The 20,929-nt window shown below is 49.5% G+C and overlaps 1 protein-coding gene across 3 annotated transcripts in view; it reads left to right on the forward strand.

Moving 5' to 3' along the window:
- Sez6l (seizure related 6 homolog like) overlaps nucleotides 1–20,929 on the forward strand; it is a 150,437-nt gene that overhangs the window by 79,106 nt on the left and 50,402 nt on the right. The window lies entirely within an intron of this gene.

Raw genomic sequence — 20,929 nt, forward strand, 5'->3', positions numbered from 1 at the left:
CACACGAAAGCCAGGACCGCGGTTCCTGCCTGTAATTTCAGCACCAGGAAGGCAGAGACAGGCAGCTCCTGGAGCCTTACTGACGAAGAGACCCTGCCTCAAAAACCGAGATGGGTTGAGGAAGACACCAGCATTGACTTCTGGGTTCCACATGTACACACATATGCGCACACACAGACACATTTAAAAAAGAAGCCAACTTAGCTGTGATGGCACACATCTTTATTTCCAGAAGGCACTGGTAGGCAGATCTCTGCAACTTTCGGGCCAGCCTGGTCTACATGGAGAGTTCCAGACCAGTCAGGCTACACAGTGATACCTTGCCATGAAACATAGAAAGAACCCCAGGCATAGCTAAAGAATCCCAAGGGCTTCCTGGAAGAGTCGTGCCAAAGTGAGAGTCAAAAGGAGGCATTAGCAAGGTGGGTGTAGAATGACACGGTGTGCTAGCATCGGAATAGACTCAGGCACAGTGTGCAAGTCCAAGGGAAATCACTCACCGGCCCCACAGTGGCCTTCTGCTGGAGAAGTGTTTTCCACCCTGTGTCTATGTAAGAAAATATGTGTAAGACAGAGCTTAGAGAGCATGGATCTAAACTCAGAGTCCTGACTGCTGGGCCTTTTTTTTTTTCTTTTTTTTTTTTTTTTGAATCATTGTTGCTGGGTTTTTTATTTTGGTTTGGTTTGGTTTGGTTCTCTTTTTGTTTTTCAGTTTCAAAAAGCATCAAACAGTGAGTTCAATGAACCAATAATGGAGAAAGCTGGCCAAAGGCAGGCAGGGGGATTTTGTTGACAAAGACTCAGAACTGAGGGTGCATGAACACCTGGAGCCCGCATGATGCCTCTGTGTCTAGAGCAGTATGTGACAGGAGCTCGGGGAGATTCTGGGCTCTTCTTTTAAGGTCAGCTATGGCCATAGCAAGACACTGTGCTGAGTTACATCAGCTGTATGGGTCCCTTGGTATGTGCATGGCCAAACCATAGACCCTTGATGGCCTTGCCATCGCAGATCTTGCTGCGGTTTCTCAGTCTCCTCCGTTGCACAGTTGGTTGCACTAGCTGCAGTCAGTGTAGACGGCCCGTCGTCAACAGCACTAAGTCCAGTTTGGCTTCCATGGAAGTGATCAGAGGACTCAGCTATGGGTCGCCTGTCCCCGCTGCTGCACACTGGAACCTTGGTTTCTCTCCTCTCCAGCTTTGATCTATCTTTCCCTGTGTTCTCTCACTAAGCATCCATGTCACGGTCACACACTTCCTTGCATTCTTTTGCCTCTTGTGTTCGTGCTACGCTACTCGTCTGTCTGGAATCCTGAACTTTTGTTTCTAACCACTATGTTGTAGAATTTGCCTGTCTAGAAAGTAATAGATTACTCTACCAATGGTGGTTGTGTAATGAAGAGTCTGGGCTAGGGAGGAAAGCTGAAGCTATAAGGACCTCCATGGAAAGCCCTGTACACATTGTTTGAAAGTGTCAAATCTCATTCTGAAAGGAAAATCTTGAGAATTTCATTTTATTTCTGTTCGTGTATATGTATAAGTTGTATGAGTTTGTGTGTGTATGCATGTATGTAAATATATAAGCACGTGTGTGTAAGTGTATGAAAGAGTGTATGTGTAAGTATGTATATGCCACATATGTTTGTGCCTAAGGAGGCCAGAAGAGGGCATCAGATCCTCTGGAGCAATTAACTAGCCAACATAGAAGCTGGGATCTGAACTCAGATCCTCTGCAAGACTAGCAAATGCTCTTAATCACTGAGCCATCTCTCCAGCCCCAAGCCTGAGGGTTTTGATCATAGGGGTATCAGGCGGGCATCATAGAAAAGTCACCACCACAGAAACAGTCTTTGAAGACAGAGGTTGAGTCTGGGAAAACTGTAGGAGGCTGTTGTGAATTTCAAGGCAAGAGATGGTAGTCAATAAGAGCAGGCAGGAGGGGCCTGTCTGTAATCTCAACTACGAGAGAAACTGAGGCAGGAAATCACAAGTTGAAAGTTGGCCTGGGCTACATCTAAGTGGTGAGGCAAATTTCGAGAATGAGAAAAACATTTCGAGAATGAGAAAAGCAAGTTCCGTGATTGACCGTTGGAATAGGAAGAGATGAGAACGAGAAAAGCAAGCTCTGTGGTTGGCTGTGGTGGCGGGAAGAGATGAGAATGAGCCTTCTGGCTTCTGACGGGCTGTCTAACACAATAGAGAAATGGAGAGAGAAAATGAGAAAAAGAAGGGGGTCCCTGGGTAGTTTGGGGATATCACATGAAGACGAAGAGGGTGACGCCACTTGAGGAGGGGCACAGAATTGGACATGTAACCAGACCAGACCATCCTGCCAATCTGCAGAGCTCACCAGGGAAGATGGAGCTAGTCATTGACCCAGATGTGACTAGGAACCAGACAAAGCTCCCTCATTTCTCTCCCCCACTATGTCTGGCCTCTGCTGTACCTGACTCCATGGTTTCCCCAATGCTGGAGCACAACAACCAGTCCAGCCTTTGTCCCATAGGCACACAGAGATGCTATCATCATGACAGTGAGTGCAGAAACTCGGGCTTGGACTAACGTCAGGACCCACTGTCTCTTGTGTGATGTGGGGCAGGTGTATGTGCCTCTCTGACCTTTATTGTCCTTGTGTGTAGAACAAGGCTACCAGTCAGTATACACATGAACACTGAAGGGAACATGGAGTCTCCAGACTCTAGTCTCTGTCCTGGGAACCCAACACTCAGACACAAGACACCACATTGAAATGAGGTGTCCACGGTCACTTAGTGAGTGGCAGATCTGAGGATTGTTGCTGTGACTCTGGTGCCAGTGTCATCTCCTCCCTGCCTTAATGCTTTTGCTAGTGTCCTTCTTAGCTGTGTTCTTGGGCCCTGCAGGCTGTGTTCAGCACTGTACACGCCTCCACTTGACATTCCCAGAAGCTGAAACAGTCTCCACTTTCTGTAGTGACTCAAGAGGCACGCTCAGCCATCCCGCCCCCCCCCCCCCCACTGTGCCTCGCTCAGCAAGTACCATCTCAGGAGAGTGTTCACCCCCACCAGTGAAGCCTAAGTATCCTCCTACTGGCTGCTCCCTTCTCTCTGAGATTCACCCCCATTCGTCATCCAACTGAACCCTAAGACCCTTGGTTTTAAACCAACCTGTTCAGATGTCCACGGCCCTTTGAGTCTCCATGGCTTGAGTGTCTCCCATCTGCACCAGGCCTTTTGCTGCACCTCTTACCCTCTCATGTCGTAGGCAGAAAGCAGCTGGTGGAGGGACCCTTGCAACTCTAATCATGGCTTCCTCCGTTCCAACCGTGCTCTAACTCCCATTGTTAAGAACTGAAGCTTCCAGCATGGGTGGCTGTCTGCACTAAGATTGAGGGTTCCAGTCACAGCACAGAGTCAAGGCAGCGTCAGCCAGATCCTTCCCATTCTGGAGTCCCAGCATGCTCTAGGGGTGTGTTTCTCGACCAGACAGTGCAGAGCTTCAGGGACAAGTCAGCATCTGGTGGTTGCAGGGACAGTCACATGACCACAGAGCTCAACCTGAGAGGCACAGAGAACAAGCAGGGACCTTACTTGGCTTCAGCAACACCTCAGTGTCAGTGCTGTTCTCATCTTTTGTTTTCCAGCTGTGCAGCCTCGGGCCAGTCATTTGACCTTTCTGGGCTCCCATTCTATTTACTATACAAACTCACATGAAGACAACAACAAAGTCAATGGGTGTGCCTTCCAGGCTTTAACACCAAAGTGGGGCATTAGATCCAGCCACATGAAATGGATGGACTTTTCCCTTTTCTAAATTTCAACTAACTAAATAAAACACACCTCTAAAACTACTATTTCCATACCCATAACTTTAAACAGAGGTTGGCAAGATGTTCCTTTAAATGGTAAAGTTCTAAATAGTTTAGGCTGCCTGTTACTGCTGAAGAAACAGGAAGGCAGCCATAGACAGCAACTAAAAGGAAAAGCACACTATGTCCTAATAAAGTTTTATTTGTGCAAGCAGGCAGAGGGCCAGATTCAGCCCATGAGCTATAGTCTGTATAGCTCACCCACTTTGAGCCTTTGTGTTTTCCACTGTGATAGGGGAATGGAAAGTAATATGAGGCTAAGTTTGGATTCTTTATAGATTTGCTGTGACCCAAAGGGCAAGGCACAAATCCAGATCCATTTCCAACTCTCTTTGCACCCTCTTTCAGCTCAAAGACACCCCAGTATCCTGCAGTTTACCGTGCTCTGTTTGAAGGGTGGTGAGAGCTAGCTATACCCTCTGCTGTCTCTGCCTCCACTTGCCCCCCCATCACTCTTGATGACATTGTGGACCATGCCTCAGCAGCCCCGCCCCCAAGCTCCTCCCTGTGAGGATGAGATACCCAGAGCCTTCCTCGAGTCACCCTGTCCTCCCTGGTTGACTCCAGTTGTCTCCCTTTAGCTCTGTCCTCCTGAGGGAGCCGAGTCCTAGGAGGCTCATGCTCACAGCAGTTCACCCCAGTGAAATTCTGAGCAGGAAGGAAATGGATGCTTCCAGAAAATTAGGCCAAGTAATTCCCCTCTTCTCCAGGGAGGAATTATTTAAATAGCTTCTAAATCAATTTCCATGCCATTAAATATTCTGGTCTGCGTTTTAATTGAGACAATGGCGTCTTCCCTAAAAACAGACTAGCTGTTTGAAGCGTGGTGTCGCCTCCTCTTGCTGGATTCCACAAGGGGAGAACCTGGAAGAGCAGCCACCCAGCAGCCTGCAGCCGGGCTCACCTTAGAGGGCTGGCCTGCAGCTGGGCTCACCTTAGAGGGCTGGCCTGCAGCTGGGCTCACCTTAGAGGGCTGGCCTGGAGCCGGGCTCACCTTAGAGGGCTGGCCTGCAGCTGGGCTCACCTTAGAGGGCTGGCCTGCAGCTGGGCTCACCTTAGAGGGCTGGCCTGCAGCCGGGCTCACCTTAGAGGGCTGGCCTGCAGCCGGGCTCACCTTAGAGGGCTGGCCTGCAGCTGGGCTCACCTTAGGGGGCTGGCCTGCAGCCGGGCTCACCTTAGAGGGCTGGCCTGCAGCCGGGCTCACCTTAGAGGGCTAGCCTGCAGCCGGGCTCACCGTTTTTCTTCCAGAAGTGAAGCAGCTTTCTAAGCATGCCCCGGGGGCACTAGAAACTCGAGTTCTGTACGTATCTGAGCCAGGTCTTTGTGTCACCTTGGAAGCTGAGCTAGAGTTGGCTGCATGTGGTCAGGGTGCCTTTTATGTCCCAGGAGCTGACAGAAAAGTCTGATTACAGAGGCCGAGGATGGGGGGACACACCAGGCTTCACAAGGCCCCTCCGTTCTCAGCAAGCAGGCACCCTCCTCATGGTCTGAGACCTGAAAGGGACTCCCAGTCAAGGAGGAAATAAACTTGTAAAGAGAGAAAGAGAGGCTGGGGTACTGGGAGAAATAAACATTAAGCAAGTGAGACAGAGACAGAGAGCCTGCAGCAATCACAGACATTCCCATGACTATCATGGGGCAGGTAGGTCACCATTTCTGAGTTTTGGTCCTTGTCTGGCTTCTTCTAAGCTCAGTGGCAGGTGCAGAGGCTGGACTGGTAACTAATCAAAAGAAGAAAGCAATGAATGAATGAATGAACTTGAGGTTCTGGAGAAGCACTAGGAAGAGAATCTCTCTGCCAAAGGGATTTGACTCTAGATCAACCTGGGAGTTCATGGGCTGGCAGAGAGAAAAGGGGTCCTGATAGCAGGGAACATGTCATGTGGGAATCTCTGTCACTATAGTCCTGTGCTCCTGTTCTGGACAGGGCTCCACCAGTTTAATTCTCTGGGAGGTGTCTCCCACACAGCCATTTCACAGATGCGGAAATTGAGCCTCACCCTCTTCTCCGGTGACTACTGACTGTGAGACCTTCCCTTTAGAATGTTGAAATCCAGACTAAAGGTTTCAGCCAAATTTGGGTAAAACTGGAATTTTGGGAAATGCTATTTTCCACTATGTTTAAAGACAGACATGAACAGAGAGAGCAGAAGGAACGTCTGCACACAAGTGGCTTGGAAAATGGAGATTTCAGTCAAGCTGGGGTGTTTGTTTTTGGCTGTGAGACTTTCAGAGCCCTGACCACGGAGCTTTCTAAGACTCAGAGGAAGCATTTGGAAGCTCACAGTGGCTTCCCAGAGGCCAAGGGAATGAGGAGCCTGGTGGTGCACAGAAGCCATGGAGGGACTGAAGGTGACTATGGCAAGGTCAGAAGAGAGGACGTTCCCAGACTGCAGGTTTGGCGGGGTGGAGAGGATGAGAGAAAGGAGACAGAGCTGGGGGACTGCAGGACTCAAGGTCCTCCGAGGAAGCATATGATGGTGACCGCTGGGGTCCCCCTGGCATCTGAGACATGCTCTTGCTCACAGTGGGCCCAGTAAGGAAGAGAGTGGGCACGCGCGCGCACACACACACACACACACACACACACACACACGCACGCACAAACGCACATGTACACACACGCACGCCTGTGTTGTGTCATCCAAGCAGGGCTCTGTCTCCTACAGAACAATGGCTGGCTTTTCAGGGCAACTTAATGACCACAGCACATCCTCCAGGCCATCAATTAAATTGCAATCCAATTTCCTTCCGAAGCTTTCCACCACCTTGGGAGTGGATCTTGCTGCAGAGGCAGGAAAAGGGACTGGGCAGAACCTTTCGACAGCTTTGTCTTATGCTGGAGCCGGCCCCTATCTCCCTTCCAAAGGAGGCAACTCCCGGCAGCAGCAGGCTGAGCCGATGGCACAGCCAGTAAAAGCAATGGAAACTCAGAACGGCCTAACCACCCCTCTATCCCAGTCCACCATCCCCACATCCCATTTCCCACCCCACAAATGCATCCCACTTCACCTCCTGCATTACCTGAGAGAAAACAGGCTCAGCAAAAGGGGTTGTTCAGCAGAGGTCAGGCAAGGTCAGTGCTTCTTAACTGGTGGTCCCTGTCTCTCTCTTTCCCTCCCTCTCTCGCCAAATCCTAATCTAAGGAGCTCCTTCTCAGGTGTCATCTACCTTGTCTTATTTGAGGGATGTTGTTCTTTTGGGGGAGAGAAATTGTTTGTTTGCTTGAAGCAGGATCTGCCACTAGCCTGGAGCTTGGTAATAGGCTAGACTGACTGGCCAGTGAACCCAGGGATCCCCTCTCTCCGCCTCCCAGTGCTGAGATCACAAGTGTCTACCACCATGCCCAGCTTTCTCAGATGGGTTCTGGAATCAAATTCAGTCCTCGTTCATTCATTTCCCAGTCCTTTCACGGTTATCTATCCCCTCAGCCCAGCTTTTCTTTCTCCATTTCAGTCCAAGAAGCTTCCTTTAGTACCCATAAGGCTCTGAAACCTTCAGCTGGCCACAGGCTATGTGTATGTAAATGCAGACAGTTAATGAAGTTAGCCTAGTACCTGCATGGATGGTAGCAGGGTGCACACTGTCCAGACCCCTCCCTGGCCACAGCGCACAAGGACAGGAGCAGGGTGCACACCGTCCGGACCCCTCTGTGGTCACAGCGCACAAGGACAGGAGCAGGGTGCACACCGTCCGGACCCCTGCCCCGGGGTCACAGCGCACAAGGACAGGAGCAGGGTGCACACAGTCCGGACCCCTCTGTGGTCACAGCGCACAAGGACAGGAGCAGGGTGCACACCGTCCGGACCCCTCCCTCAGCTACAGTGCACATTGGGCTGATCCCTTCTTCACAGGGAAGGACTCATTTCTTCCATGGTAAGATAGAACAGTACCCTGGCCTACCTGATTTCAAGAGCCTCCAATCCTAGCTGGACAGGTAAAAATGTCTCCCACCACGACCATGACAAACCACACCAGCTACAAGTCACCAGTCACAGAAGTCACTGCAGAAGCACTTAAACGAATAAATGACAACAGGCTCATTTGTGGGATGGGGCCTCTGGGGTGGCCCCTTGACCCCCAGGAACCTCCACTCATTCACTTCTCAGCTAAAGCGTTTTGCCCTCTGCCACTGAGGGGCCCAGTGCGCATCCCCAATGCCCAGGACTCCCTGGGATGAGGCACCAGTGTGCATCCCCATTGCCCTGGACTCCCTGGGATGAGGCACCAATGTGCATCTCCATTGCCCAGGACTCCCTGGGATGAGGTACCAGTGTGCATCCCCAATGCCCAGGACTTTCTGGGGGGGGGGGGCAGTGTACATCCCCAATGCCTGGGACACCCTGAGATGAGGGGCCAGTGTGCATCCCCATTGCCCGGGACATCCTGGGATGAGGGGCCAGTGTGCATTCCCAATGCCCAGGACTCCCTGGGGGGGGGGGGCAGTGTGCAAACCCATTGCCCAGGATACCCTGGGATGAGGGGTCAGTGTGCATCCCCATTGCCTGGGACACCCTGAGATGAGGGGCCAGTGTGCATCCCCATTGCCCAGGACTCCCTGGACGGTCCCTGGGGACCTTTGAGCTAACCTTTAAAGTTGTGCCCTCCCTGGAAACACCCTCACCAGAATTCCCAGATGGGCCAGGGGAATCATATGGCAGACACAGCCCAGTCCCTCACCTCATCCAGAGTTTTGAGGCTGCAGAGTCAGCTGACCAATCCTCTCTGCTCCTCCACTTCTTCATCTCTAAAAGGAAAGTCAGCAGTAGCTTTGTCCCTCTCAACCCGAGCAAAGAGAGCCACCGCTATCCTGGCTACATCAGCAAAGATGACACCCCATCTCTGCAGCCAGGTGAACTGGCTTCTGATCCCTCACAAGGCGATCCTCTGTAGAACTCAGAACATAGTCCCAACCCGCTGCGTTTGTTTCTTTAAGGATGAGAATGCAAGGATTAATATCTTACAACGTGGGGAACAGGCTTTGGGGGATGGGATCTGGATGGTACTCACTGCACCTCTGAACGCATCTTTATACACATGCTGGAGGCCCTTTCTCTCTGCCTCTGAGGCCAGGCTCACAGCCGAAGGGGACAAATCACTAACTTAACTCAGGTCTTTGAAGCTCACCCGTGGACCACGTTGCTCTGTTCATGGGAATATGGGCAATCTAATGTTGACTGAATTCCCACGCAGGCTTCCTCCTCCCCTCCGTGACTTGGATGCTCATCTACTCAAATAAACCACACTGTGTCCTCCCCTTGAGGCCACGCTATAAGAAGCCACAGAGTCCACCGTGAAGCATGAGTGGAGGAGGGTGGGTGACAGGGGCTGGAGAGAGAGCAGGTGGGCAGAAAGGAGACGCTTCAACGCATAGTGAGTCAGCCCTGTTAATCAGGGTTAAAGATGCAGGCACAACCACAGCAGGGCGCCAACAGTTCTCTGGGCTTACACACAGGGAGGGACGACACAGTGGCCAGCCAGCATGCTGATGAAATGTAAATGACGTAAAGAATGTTCCAGGTTCTCTGAACCCAGCAGGAATTACAAAGGACACCCATGGCTTGGGAAGAAGCCAGGGCAGGGAGGACAATAGTCAAATGTCACTCCTCTCTTTGTGACATTCCCTATCAAGCTTACCCATTTGGCACTTGCCAAAGTCCCCTGCATTCCCTGGACTCCTGCACAGCCATGGGGGCAGTCTGGGGTTCCGTTTGCACATGTCCTCTGCTGGTTGAGAGTGGCATGTGCTGGCACCAAAGTTCCCCATCCACGCCCACCCCCACGAGCACAGCATGCTAGTCAGGGCCCCAAACCATAACAGTCAAGCGAGAAGTACACCAGCTGAGTGTCCATCTGTCCTGCTGACACAACCAGGAGCTATCTGCTCTGTGTGACTCGGCTGCCTCCTGCTCTGGGCATGGCAGCTGAAGCGTGATTACTGAGAACTGACTTGACCAATGTTAGCAGCTCTGGGGCCACATCCAGCTCCGGCTTCAGTTTGTTCAAATTCAGGACTGCTTACACACAAGCACGGTATGGAGCTGGGGCTGAAAACAGAGTTTGTACCATTTCATAGCCACCTTACACACACAGCCTGAAGCTGTTTTCATACAATGTGTTCAATAACGCTATTCACGAAACCAAGTTCTGTGGTATAAAATTTTCCATCTGTGGCGTGATGTGGGGCATTTTGAACTTTCAGATATGGGATGCTCAGCCTGCAGCGTAAACTGTCCACAAGATGCTATGTAGACAAAAGTGGGCCTTGTCTAAATCACCAAGTTTCACTGTCTGTGCAGTAAGCATGCTCATGAAGAAATGTTTATGGGGTTTCTGTGGGTCAGGTCCATGGTCACAGAATAGGTTCTAGAGAGGCGTTGGCAAGTAGAGGACACAGAAGCACTATTTTTAAGAGGGTTATCTCAGCGGGGAATGAGGCATGGAAAAGAAGCCAGCGTGGTGGAGGAGAGCCCCCCTCCAGTGCAGTGGGGTTGAGAATTAAGGGAGAAACCTACGCAAGGGGTGGGATGCCGATGCTCCTCCATTTAAGATGGGGAAAATAAAGCACAGAGATTATAAGTCCAAATGCCCTTGTTGGCCTGGCCTACTCTTCTGGCTGCACGAAGGATGGTAAGGCTCCTCAGGAGCTGCACTGTGAGCCTGTGAGATTGGCCAGAAAACAGCAAGAGATTCCAAGGGCAACTCCTTCTAAATACTGGGAGATTTCGCATCAGTAGAAAGTTGAAAACTTGCAATAGTAGCCGAGCTCATAAGTCAGGGGCTGGAACAGGGGTTGGCTATATTAGAGAGGCAGGGGAGAGATACATTGATGGGTGGGAACCAGGACAACTGAAGGCGCAGAGACGCCACATGTCACTGAAGACACCAGGACAGGTCTCCAGAACCTTCTATAGAATTTCTTCCATGAAACTGAAGTTGAGTAGACAGTGAGCTGAAGGGGTGTAGCTCATAAATACACAATGGTTGTGTTGGAAGTGTAACCCTCACTGGGTTATGAGGCCCAGGCCTAAGGTGGGTCTCAAACAGCTACTGACAGTAATGAGCTGTCCCACAAGCCTGCTGTCTGCGCCTCCCTCGGCAAAGCTGAGGTCTGTGTACAAACAAAAACCCAACTTCATCTAAGCCCACATGCCAGCCAGGTGGATGTGACCCTGGCACCTCACTGATCTACCTCAGGCATCTTCTACACTCCACCAGTGAGCATGTCACCACAAAAGCTCAGCTCTTGTGGTCAGTTCAGAGATGCGAAAAGCCCTGCTGGCCATCACTGCGCGGAGGGAATCTTCCCGTGACCAAGGAGGATGCTCCAGGGTCTTCCTGCCCCAGCACTGGCTGTGTTAGCCTCACTGATGCTGAGGAGGGAGATCCAGCTAGGCTCAGACTCACAGGTTTCTGTCTGTGATGAGTACTGTGAAGGGGGTGGGGCAGGACAGTGTGCTTGCCCATCAGGAAGCAGGAAGAGCATCTGTTCTCATGGCTCCTTCCAGGCCCCCAGCCATGGGATGGGCACACATTCTGGCAGATCTCCCCCTCTCAGTCAGGCCCCCAAAGACATACCTGGAGACACACTTAGCCAGTCAGTTTCCTGTGTGCGTGTCAGTCTAATAGAGATCACACCAACTCTATACACAAAAGGAAGGCTGGGGCTCTCGGGTTTTCCCTGTACCCCTACAGCAAATCAAAGATAGTCCACCAGTGACCCCAGCTACCCACCCTTCCATTACCCCCACCTCTTACTGACAATCAGCTCCACTCCAAAGAGAAAGAGAGCACGGAAGCGAATCTGTCTACTCATTTTGTCCCCAGGCAAATTAGTTTGTGGTTGTTAATTCTCTGCTGGAGTAGGAAGTGCCTAGGGAGGGGGAGACACATTCTCCTAGTGGCATAGACACAGGAAAGCCACTGTGCTCCTGAAGGATTAGTCACCCCCACACTCCTGCCAGTAACTCTGGTTAAGCACAATGGTCAATCACACACACACACACACACACACACACACACACACACACACACGGCCTGGCAGTTGAAGTAGGGGCTGGCTGGAAAGTGGGAGGGCGGGGTTAGCAGAATTGGAGACATGTGAGAGCAAAGGAGCAAATATGATCAAAATGCATTATATCTGTGAATGGCAATAGCATAAGGAAGCCTACTGTGTGTAACTAATACTGTGCTAACAAACTTTTAAAAATTAGAGATCCCTAGGGCGCTGGTGAGGCACAACCTGTAGGCATAGCTCTCTAAGGGAGCCTTTTTAGAGGGTTATCTAAGGGAGGAGGCATCATCACAAATGTGAGCATGGCCCAATATCACATGCTGAACAAAAAGAAGAAATGGGGTAAGCTGAGCTGACCTCTTGCATCCCCTCTCTCTGTCCGTGGGGGTGTAAGCAGGCAGCCACACCCTCCCACTGCCATGTCTTCATGGAGTGAGGGACCATACTCTAAACCATGAGGGAAATAATATCCCTCCCTTCCGTTGCTCTGTGTGTGCATTTGGTACAATAAAAAAAGATAACTAATGCCTGGATCTGATGGAAGGGAGAATCCTGAGGACCAGGCTGCAGAGGGACTCGCTGGAATGTAGCATGAGGAGCTGGTCATGTATAGTGACATCTACACCTTGCCCTGGCCCTGACACATCCAGAATATTGAGAAATTTACGGACTCGCAGGAATGTCATTAACCCACCCCCTCCTCACTCCGTCAGTGTTCATGGGGTGTCTGGAGCATGTCAGTACCACAGGAATCCAAACATAAGAGTGTCTCCTACCAGCGTCCCTTACTCCCTCCTACCATGGCCCGTCCTCACCTGCTGCTGTCTGCTACAGGGGTTATCACAGTTGGGGCAGGAATTCCTAGCCTTCCCAGGACCCAGGCTGATGAACTTTGGGGCCTCTTCCATTTAATCAGTTTCCCTGAAAGAGGGAGAGAGGGGAAGAGAGAGAAAGCAAGGCAGGTGCTCAGCTTGTCCCTGGAAAGAGCAGTTGCATCGGGAACATGTCATTAATGGCTACACAGACACACACACACACACACACACACACACACACTCACACTCACATTCCTGTGTGAGTGTTGTATTTGGTTTTCCACATGTGTCTTCCTAAGAGCAGGGACGATATCTGAGTGGTGAGGGTCGGCTGGAGGAGAAAGTTGGTAGCCACTCTTCACAGAAGGGCGATGGATGGATGGGTTGATTGACAGCACCCAAGCAGAGTGCTGAGCGCACATGATAAGGGAAGAATCTGTCATGTGTAGCTGAGATTTCTAAGTGCTCGGAAACAGAGAGATGCGTTTAGCTCAGTGGCCCCTGGGGGTTGGAGGAAAGCCCTTTAGAGCGAATTATTAACTCGCTGCATTTCTGAAGCCCGGGATCCAATTTAGAATGAGTGCAGTGGGACTTGGCTTTGTGTGGCACTCAGCCGGCTGGCAAAGCGGAGTCCTCAGGCCGCAGGAGTGCAGGCTACAGGCACAACTCATCAGGCTTGATGTTGGCCCAAAGTTTGGAGTCAACCAGGAAGATCTGGTTTGTGTGTTGGGAGAGAACACTTCAGGACAGGAGAAGGAGGCCTCTGTGGATGGGCAGAGTTTCAGGATAGCGGCCAGAACTGCTTCCTGTGGGGCTCTAGCTGTGGAGATAGTACCTGGCCAGCCTGGGGCCCTGGAAGGTGGGGGTGCTGGTGGAGAAGTCATGGAGTCCTTCACAGGAATGTCCCCTTCTGCTCCTGTCAAGGGTAAGGAGGTTTTGGAGCAGCGTGGTGTCACCCCCTTCCCCATGCCACCTGCACCTAGGAGGCAAAACTGAGGAAACCATGGAGCCAAAGAGAAGGTGGCAATTCTCTGATCCTCCTTGATGCCAAGGACCCTCCTCCAGGGTGTCACCCACCCAGTTAGAAGAGGGGCTATCAAAACAGATGGGTTAATAACAACAAATGCTGGAGTGAGTGTGAAAAGGGAGCACTCACACCCTGCTGCGGGAACACAGATAAGTGTGGCCATTATGGAGAGGGAGCACTCACACCCTGCTGCGGGAACACAGATAAGTGTGGCCATTATGGAGAGGGAGCACTCACACCCTGCTGTGGGAACATAGATAAGTGTGGCCATTATGGAGAGGGAGCACTCACACCCTGCTGCAGGAACACAGATAAGTATTGTCATTATAAAGAGGGAGCACTCACATCCTGCTGTCGGAACATGAGTAAGTTTGGCCACTATGGAGAGGTAGCACTCACACTCTGCTGCAGGAACACAGATAAGCATTGTCATGACGAGGGAGCACTCACATCCTGTTGTGGGAACACAGATAAGCAAGGCCATTATAGAGAGGGTTTGGAGATTCCTCAAAATGTGAAGGTAGATCTACCCTCATGTCCTGGGCAGTACTTAAAGGAAATGCAAGCACTGTATCTCTGAGGTACTTGCAGGCTGATGGCTAATACCAACATGGCACAGGCAAGACACTGGACTAGTGAAGATGGCTGCTGTCAGGCAGAAGGACAAAGCCACTGTGCTCTGAGTTCACAATGGACTGTGCCACCTTAGAAGGCAGACTCTGACACTTGAAGGGGCATGGGTGGGACAAGAGGGTGAGGTAGTATGTAAAATTAGCTCAACATTGGAGGCAGACTCCACATGCACTGTTCATTTGTGGCGCTGGTGTCATGGATCCCTATGAGATAGCAATAAAAAGGTGAGCTGTCAAGATGAAGATAGAGAGAAATGTGGGTAGTTGGAGATCTCGATGACGGTGTTTGGGGTCTGCAAACCTGCAACAATCTACGACACATTTCAAAATGGCTGAAAAGAGAGGCCAGGGGCTGGAGACATTCAGTGTCAAGAGTGTTCACTGCTCTTTCAGAGGACCTAAGTTATGACCCCACACCCATGTTGAGTAGCTGTAACACCAAAGGGCACAGTGCCCTCTTCTGGCCTCCTCTGGTATTGCACTAACATGCACATACACAGAGAGACACCCATAATTGGGAATAAACTACCTTTTTTTTTTTTTTTTTTTGAGATAGCGAGAGAATCCAAAGATTCCCAATATATAGGAATGGTCATCAGGTTTGGGCTGGGGTTTTAGCTCCATCAGTAACATCCTCCACTGGTATGCACAGTTCCAGGTTCAATCCCTAGGACTGTATATACCAGGTGTGGCAGCACTTGGGCGGTGGAGGCAAGAGGAGCAGGAATGCAGGGTCACCCCAGCTACCTGAGAAGACAGACTGCTAGTTGCCATGGTTTCATCACTGTGCGCTGTAGCAAATGATCACACTGTCCCCGGTTTTTCTAATTTCCTTTCTGTTGCAGTGATTAAAATAGCCTGATAAAAACAGCAACTTAGGGGAGAAAGGGATTATTAAGGGTTCCACAGTCCATCGCTGCAGGAAGTCATGGTGGCGGTGACATCACAGTCAATGAGAGCACGCTGCCTGCTTGCTTGATTGTTCTCAAATTGCTCTCCCCTCTATTACACAGGCCAGGTCCTCCTGCCTAGGCGGTGGTGGTGCTGGGTATTCCCACAGCAGTTACAGTAATGAAGACTGCCCTCCCCATCAGGCCCACAGGCTAGCCCAGTGCAGACAATCCCTCCTGGGGACTGTGTCCCAGGGATTCCAACTGTTTCAAATTGGCCATTGAAGTCACAGCTGTAAATACCCACAAGCAATACATGAAGATTGTCTTTTTTTTATGCACAAGCATGGTTTTGTTTTGTTTTTAATCCTCAGTTTCCCAAGATGCACTCCCACAACCTCAGAACTTGGGAAGAGGGTAAGATTAATCGGAGGTTTAGAAAGATAGGACTCCCAGAAGACCGCTTTGAATGCGTGGTGGGGAAAGATGCCAAGTTAACATGGCACCCTGGTTCCTTCAGAAAGACAGAGGTGGGAGACCTGCCTGGGGTTTGAAGCCATGTGGAAGGATAGAGCAGTACATTTGGGGTGGGGAGGGGGCAGAAATGGCAAACAGCTCACTCTGAGTCCCGGTAACTCTAGAGCAGACTCTGGCTTTGCTGTGTGGCCTTAAAAAGCACCTTGTGTCCCCGATCTTTGTTTCTCTAAGGGACAGGAACATAACTTCCTTCCTAATGAGGCCAACAAAGAGGGAAATGGAGCAACAGATAACAGCACACCACACACGCCCATCTTGCCACCAGCCACAATCCAATAGCCATCAAAGAAAAAGACCTGGCCTGTCACTGCCACTGTGGTCAAGGGGTGAAACCCTAGTTCCTGTTCCTGCTCTGGTACCACTTATCCTCCCAATCGTACTTACAGGTGCTCCCCTCAGCACGCCCTCCTCCACACACCCTCTTCCTTTCATCCCTCCTCACCCTTCCCAGCCTCCCTGTGACTAGAAGGACAAGATGTATTTATGAAGGGCTAGCTGAGCTGGCCGCAGCTCCCAACAGCTCATCAGTCACATTGCCTGACTCTGCAGAGTCATCAAGACAGGCTGTCGGCGACTAGCTGCTTCCATTCCCACAGTATAGGAGCTGGCAGCCCTGACCTCATCCTGCCGGACTGCACACTCGACCTGTGGAGAGAGACAAGGAGACAAAGCCTCTACACCAGAGGGCACAGCCCACAAAGGAACTCTGCTCAGAGTCCCCACCCCAACTGCAGCCAAACTCTGTACATCCAAGCCCAGTGGGCCTCCTGGGCTGGGTACCCTGGCCTGTCACCTCCACCGAAAAAGTCCCATGACCTCTTTCTCGGTCCACCATCTACAAAGACAGCCACCATCAGCCACGAGATAAGAGCCCTGGTGACTGCTGGACCGCTGATTTTTGGCACATCCCTCATCAGAAGAGTTCGTTCTTCACAGAGGGAGCTGAATTGTAGAAAGCTGAATGAGCCGGGTCCCCCAGGGGAGGCAACTGCCTCTGGCAGGCATTGAACCCACATCACTGAAGTCTCGGTGCTGGACTGGGAATCCATGTTTAGCTCTTAGATGAACGTAGTCTACTCTGTCATCACCAACCCCCTCCTCCTCGATTCCCAACCCCAATGTTCTGGAAGGAATGCTGACCAATGGTCAGCTTCATCCAATAGGTGCATTGGTTGCTGCCATCTGCAACTGTTGGGGTTCATGGTGATCACACCTGTGCACCAGCACCATGAAAGTAAACCAGACATTCCAGTTGCCACTCAAACCAATTTAGATGGCAGCACTTGAGAGGCCAGAGACTGACTTAGGCAGTGTCTGTCTGCAGGAAACTGACAAGGACCTCTGTCCACACAGGGAATTTCTCAAGTTGTCTCCTGGGGTCACTCATGCTGCTCTGGATTCCTGCAGAGGGACATGCTATGATTTTCACGAGGAGAGGTGGCGGCTGGAGCTGGCACCTGCTAAGTGCTAGCGGGACACAAATCTTCTCCTAAAAGCCCTGCACATTGGCTTGCTAAGGGGTAGCAGCTCCAATGAGCAGCAGAGAGTAGCCCCACTAGACAGAAGAGCAGAACAGAGCTCTTCCATGGCTCTTCTGAGCAGCTGCAAGGCCAACCCATCGTTGAAGAAACTGTGTATGTGCCACGGCTCAGCTTAGCGTTTTCCAACTTAAGATGTGCTGTTCTGGCTAGTTCTAGGCCAACTCAACACAAGCTAGAGTCATCTGAAAGGAAGGAACCTCAATCAAGAAACTGCTTCCCAATCCCACTGAAATCAGGAACAAAACAAGGTTGTCCACTCTTTCCATATCTATTCAATATAGTTCTTGAGGTTCTAGCTAGAGCAATAAGACAACAAAAGGAGATCAAGGAGATACAAATGGGAAAAGAAGTCAAACTCTCACTGTTTGCTGATGATATGATACTTTACATAAGCAACCCCAAAAATTCTACCAAGGAACTTCTACAACTCAAATAATTTCAGCAATGTAACAGGATACAAGATTAACTCAAAAATATCAGTAGCCCTCTTTTATACAAATTATAAATGGGGTGAAAAAAATCAGAGAAACAGCACCCCTTCCAGTAGCCACAAATAACATAAAATATCATGGAGTAACTCTAACCAAACAAATGGAAGACCCGTATGACAAGAACTTTAAATCTTTGAAGAAAGAAACTGAAGAAGACACAAGAAAATGGAAAGATCTCCCATGCCCTTGGATAGGTAGAATTAACATAGTAAAAATGGCAATCTTATCAAAAGCAATGCCCAGCAAAATTCTTCACAGACCTCGAAAGAACAATACTCAACTTCATCTGGAAAAACAAAAAAGCCAGGATAGCCAAAACAATCCTGTACAATAAAGGAACTTCTGGAGGCATCACAATCCCTGACTTCAAACTCTACCACAAAGTTACAGTACTGAAAACAGCCTGGTATTGGCATAAAAAAAAAAGACAGGAGGAACAATGGAGCCAAATCAAAGACCTAGATATCAATCCACATACCTGATTTTTTTTACAAAGAAGCAAAAAATATAAAATGGAAAGAAAAGAAAGCATATTCAACAAATGGTGCTGGCATAAATGGATATCAACATGTAGAAGAATGAAAATGGATCCATATCTATCACCAGGCACAAAAGTCAAGCCCAAATGGATCAAAGACCTCAACATAAAACCAACCACACTGAACCTCACAGAAGAGAAAGTGGGAAGTACACTTGAATGCATTGGCACAGGAGACCACTTCCCAAATATAACTCCAGTAGCACAGACATGGAGAGAAACAATTAATAAATAGAACCTCCTGAAATGGAGAAGCTTCTGTAAAACAAAGGACACAGTCAACAAAACAAAATGGCAGGCTACAGAATGGGGAAAGATCTTCACCAACCCCACATCAGACAGAGAGCTGATCTCCAAAATATACGAAGAACTCAAAAAATTGATCATCAAAAGAACAAATAATCCAATAAAAATGGGGTACAGACCTAAACAGAGAACTCTCAACAGAGGAATCTAAAATGGCTGAAAGACACTTAAGGAAATGGTCAACATCCTTAGCCATCAGAGAAATGCAAATCAAAACAACTCTGAGATTCCATCTTACACCTGTAAGAATGGCCAAGATCAAATGATGACAACGCATGCTGGAGAGGTTGTGGGGAAAGGGAACACTTCTGCATTGCTGGTGGGAATGCAAGCTAGTCCAGCCACTTTGGATATCAGTATGGTGATTTCTCAGAAAATTAGGAAACAACCTTCCTCAAGATCCAGCAATACCACTTTTCCGTATATACCCAAAGGATGCTCAGTCATACCACAAGGACATGTGCTCAACTATGTGCATAGCAGAATTGTTTTTCATAGCCAGAACCTAAAATAAACATAAATGCCCCTCCACCTATGAATGGATATGGAAAATGTGGTACATTTACACAATTAGGAGCACTCCGTGGCAGAGAAAATATCAACATCTTGAAATTTGCAGGAAATGGATGGATCTAGAAAACATCATATTGAGTGAGGTAACTCAGACCTAGGAAAACAAATATCGTATGTACTCACTCATAAGTGGCTTTTAGACATAAAGCAAAGAAAACCAGCCTACAAATCACAACCCCAGAGAACCTAGACAACAAAGAGGACCTTAAGAGAGACATACATGGATCTAATTTACATGGGAAGTAGAAAAAGACAAGATCTTCTGAGTAAATTGGGAGCATATGTTTCATGGGAGAGGGCAGGATGGAAGTAGAAAAAATATATAGCTCAATAAAAACAATTTAAAAATGACACTGTTTGTGTAGAAAAATCCTGGGACTAACAATAAAAAGAAACTTCTTCCATAAGATCCAGCTGTAGGGTATTTTCTTTTTTTATATAAATTTATTTATTTATTATGTATACAATATTCTGTGTGTATGCCTGCAGGCCAGAAGAGGGCACCAGACCCCATTACAGATGGTTGTGAGCCACCATGTGGTTGCTGGGAATTGAACTCAGGACCTTTGGAAGAGCAGGCAATGCTCTTAACCTCTGAGCCATCTCTCCAGCCCTGTAGGGTATTTTCTTAATCAGTATTGTTGGAGGAGGGCTCAGACCACTGTGGGTGGTGGCACCTCTGGGCTGGTGGTCCTGGGTTCTATAAGAAAGCAGCCTGAGTAAGCCAAGAGGAGCAAGCCAGTAAGCAGCACCCTCCATGGCCTTTGCATTAGCTCCTGCCTCCAGGTTCCCGTCCTGCTTGAGTTCCTGTCCTGACTTCCTTCAGTGACGGACTATGTTGTGGACGCATAAGACAAATAACCCTCTTCTCCCCTATGTCGCTTTGGTCTTGGTGTTTATCACAGCCATAATGACCCTAAGATGGATGCCATGAACATTCTCAAAGAGAATGGGCTGAGAAGACCCATCCTAAATACAGACAGCTTGAGTGGATGGCTGGGGTCCCGGGCTGAATAGGGAAAGAAGGAAGCAAACTGAGGGCAGCATCTCTCTCTCTCTTTTCCTGCTCCCTTTTTTTCAGTGGCTCAGTGGGTTGAGTGTTTACCTAGCATGAGGCTTTGGGTTTGGGCTTTGACGCCACCTAAACCTGGGCATGGTAGCACACCTGGAATCCTAGCACTACAGAAGTGGAGGAGGGAGGATCGCGAGACCTGGAATCTTCAGCTCCATAGCGAGCTTCAGGCACACAGCAGCTACAGAAGACATCGTCTCTAAAAGGAAAAAAAGACAGAGAAAGAAACCAAGCAGTTTGACTCTAAAGTTTATATTATTTGTTTGTGTGCTTGCTTTCTTGTTTTTCAAGACAGGGTTTCTCTATGTATCTTTGGTGCCTATTCTGGAACTCTGTAGACCAGGCTGGCCTTGAACTCACACCTGACTCAGCCTCCCAAGTCCTGGGATTAAAGCTGTGCCACCACCACCGGCCTAAAGTTTGTATTCTTAGAGCGGCATGCTGAAGTCCAAACTTGCCCCACAAACACTCAAACCTGCTGTCTTTTCTCGCTGTGCCATTGTTTGTTCATTATCAATGGTGAGAACATTTTAATCCTCTGTCAACAAAAAGATAAAGCGCTAATTTTTAAACCATTGGAAGGAAAACCAGTGATGCTGCCAAAGCGATACCCCTTCAGTCAGAGCCTTCAATGGAGTTCAGACCTTTT

This window comes from Microtus oregoni, unplaced genomic scaffold, assembly GCF_018167655.1.
Source record: "Microtus oregoni isolate MIOR12 unplaced genomic scaffold, Mior012 000003F_ref0000135, whole genome shotgun sequence".
NCBI classification, from domain to species: Eukaryota; Metazoa; Chordata; class Mammalia; order Rodentia; family Cricetidae; genus Microtus; species Microtus oregoni.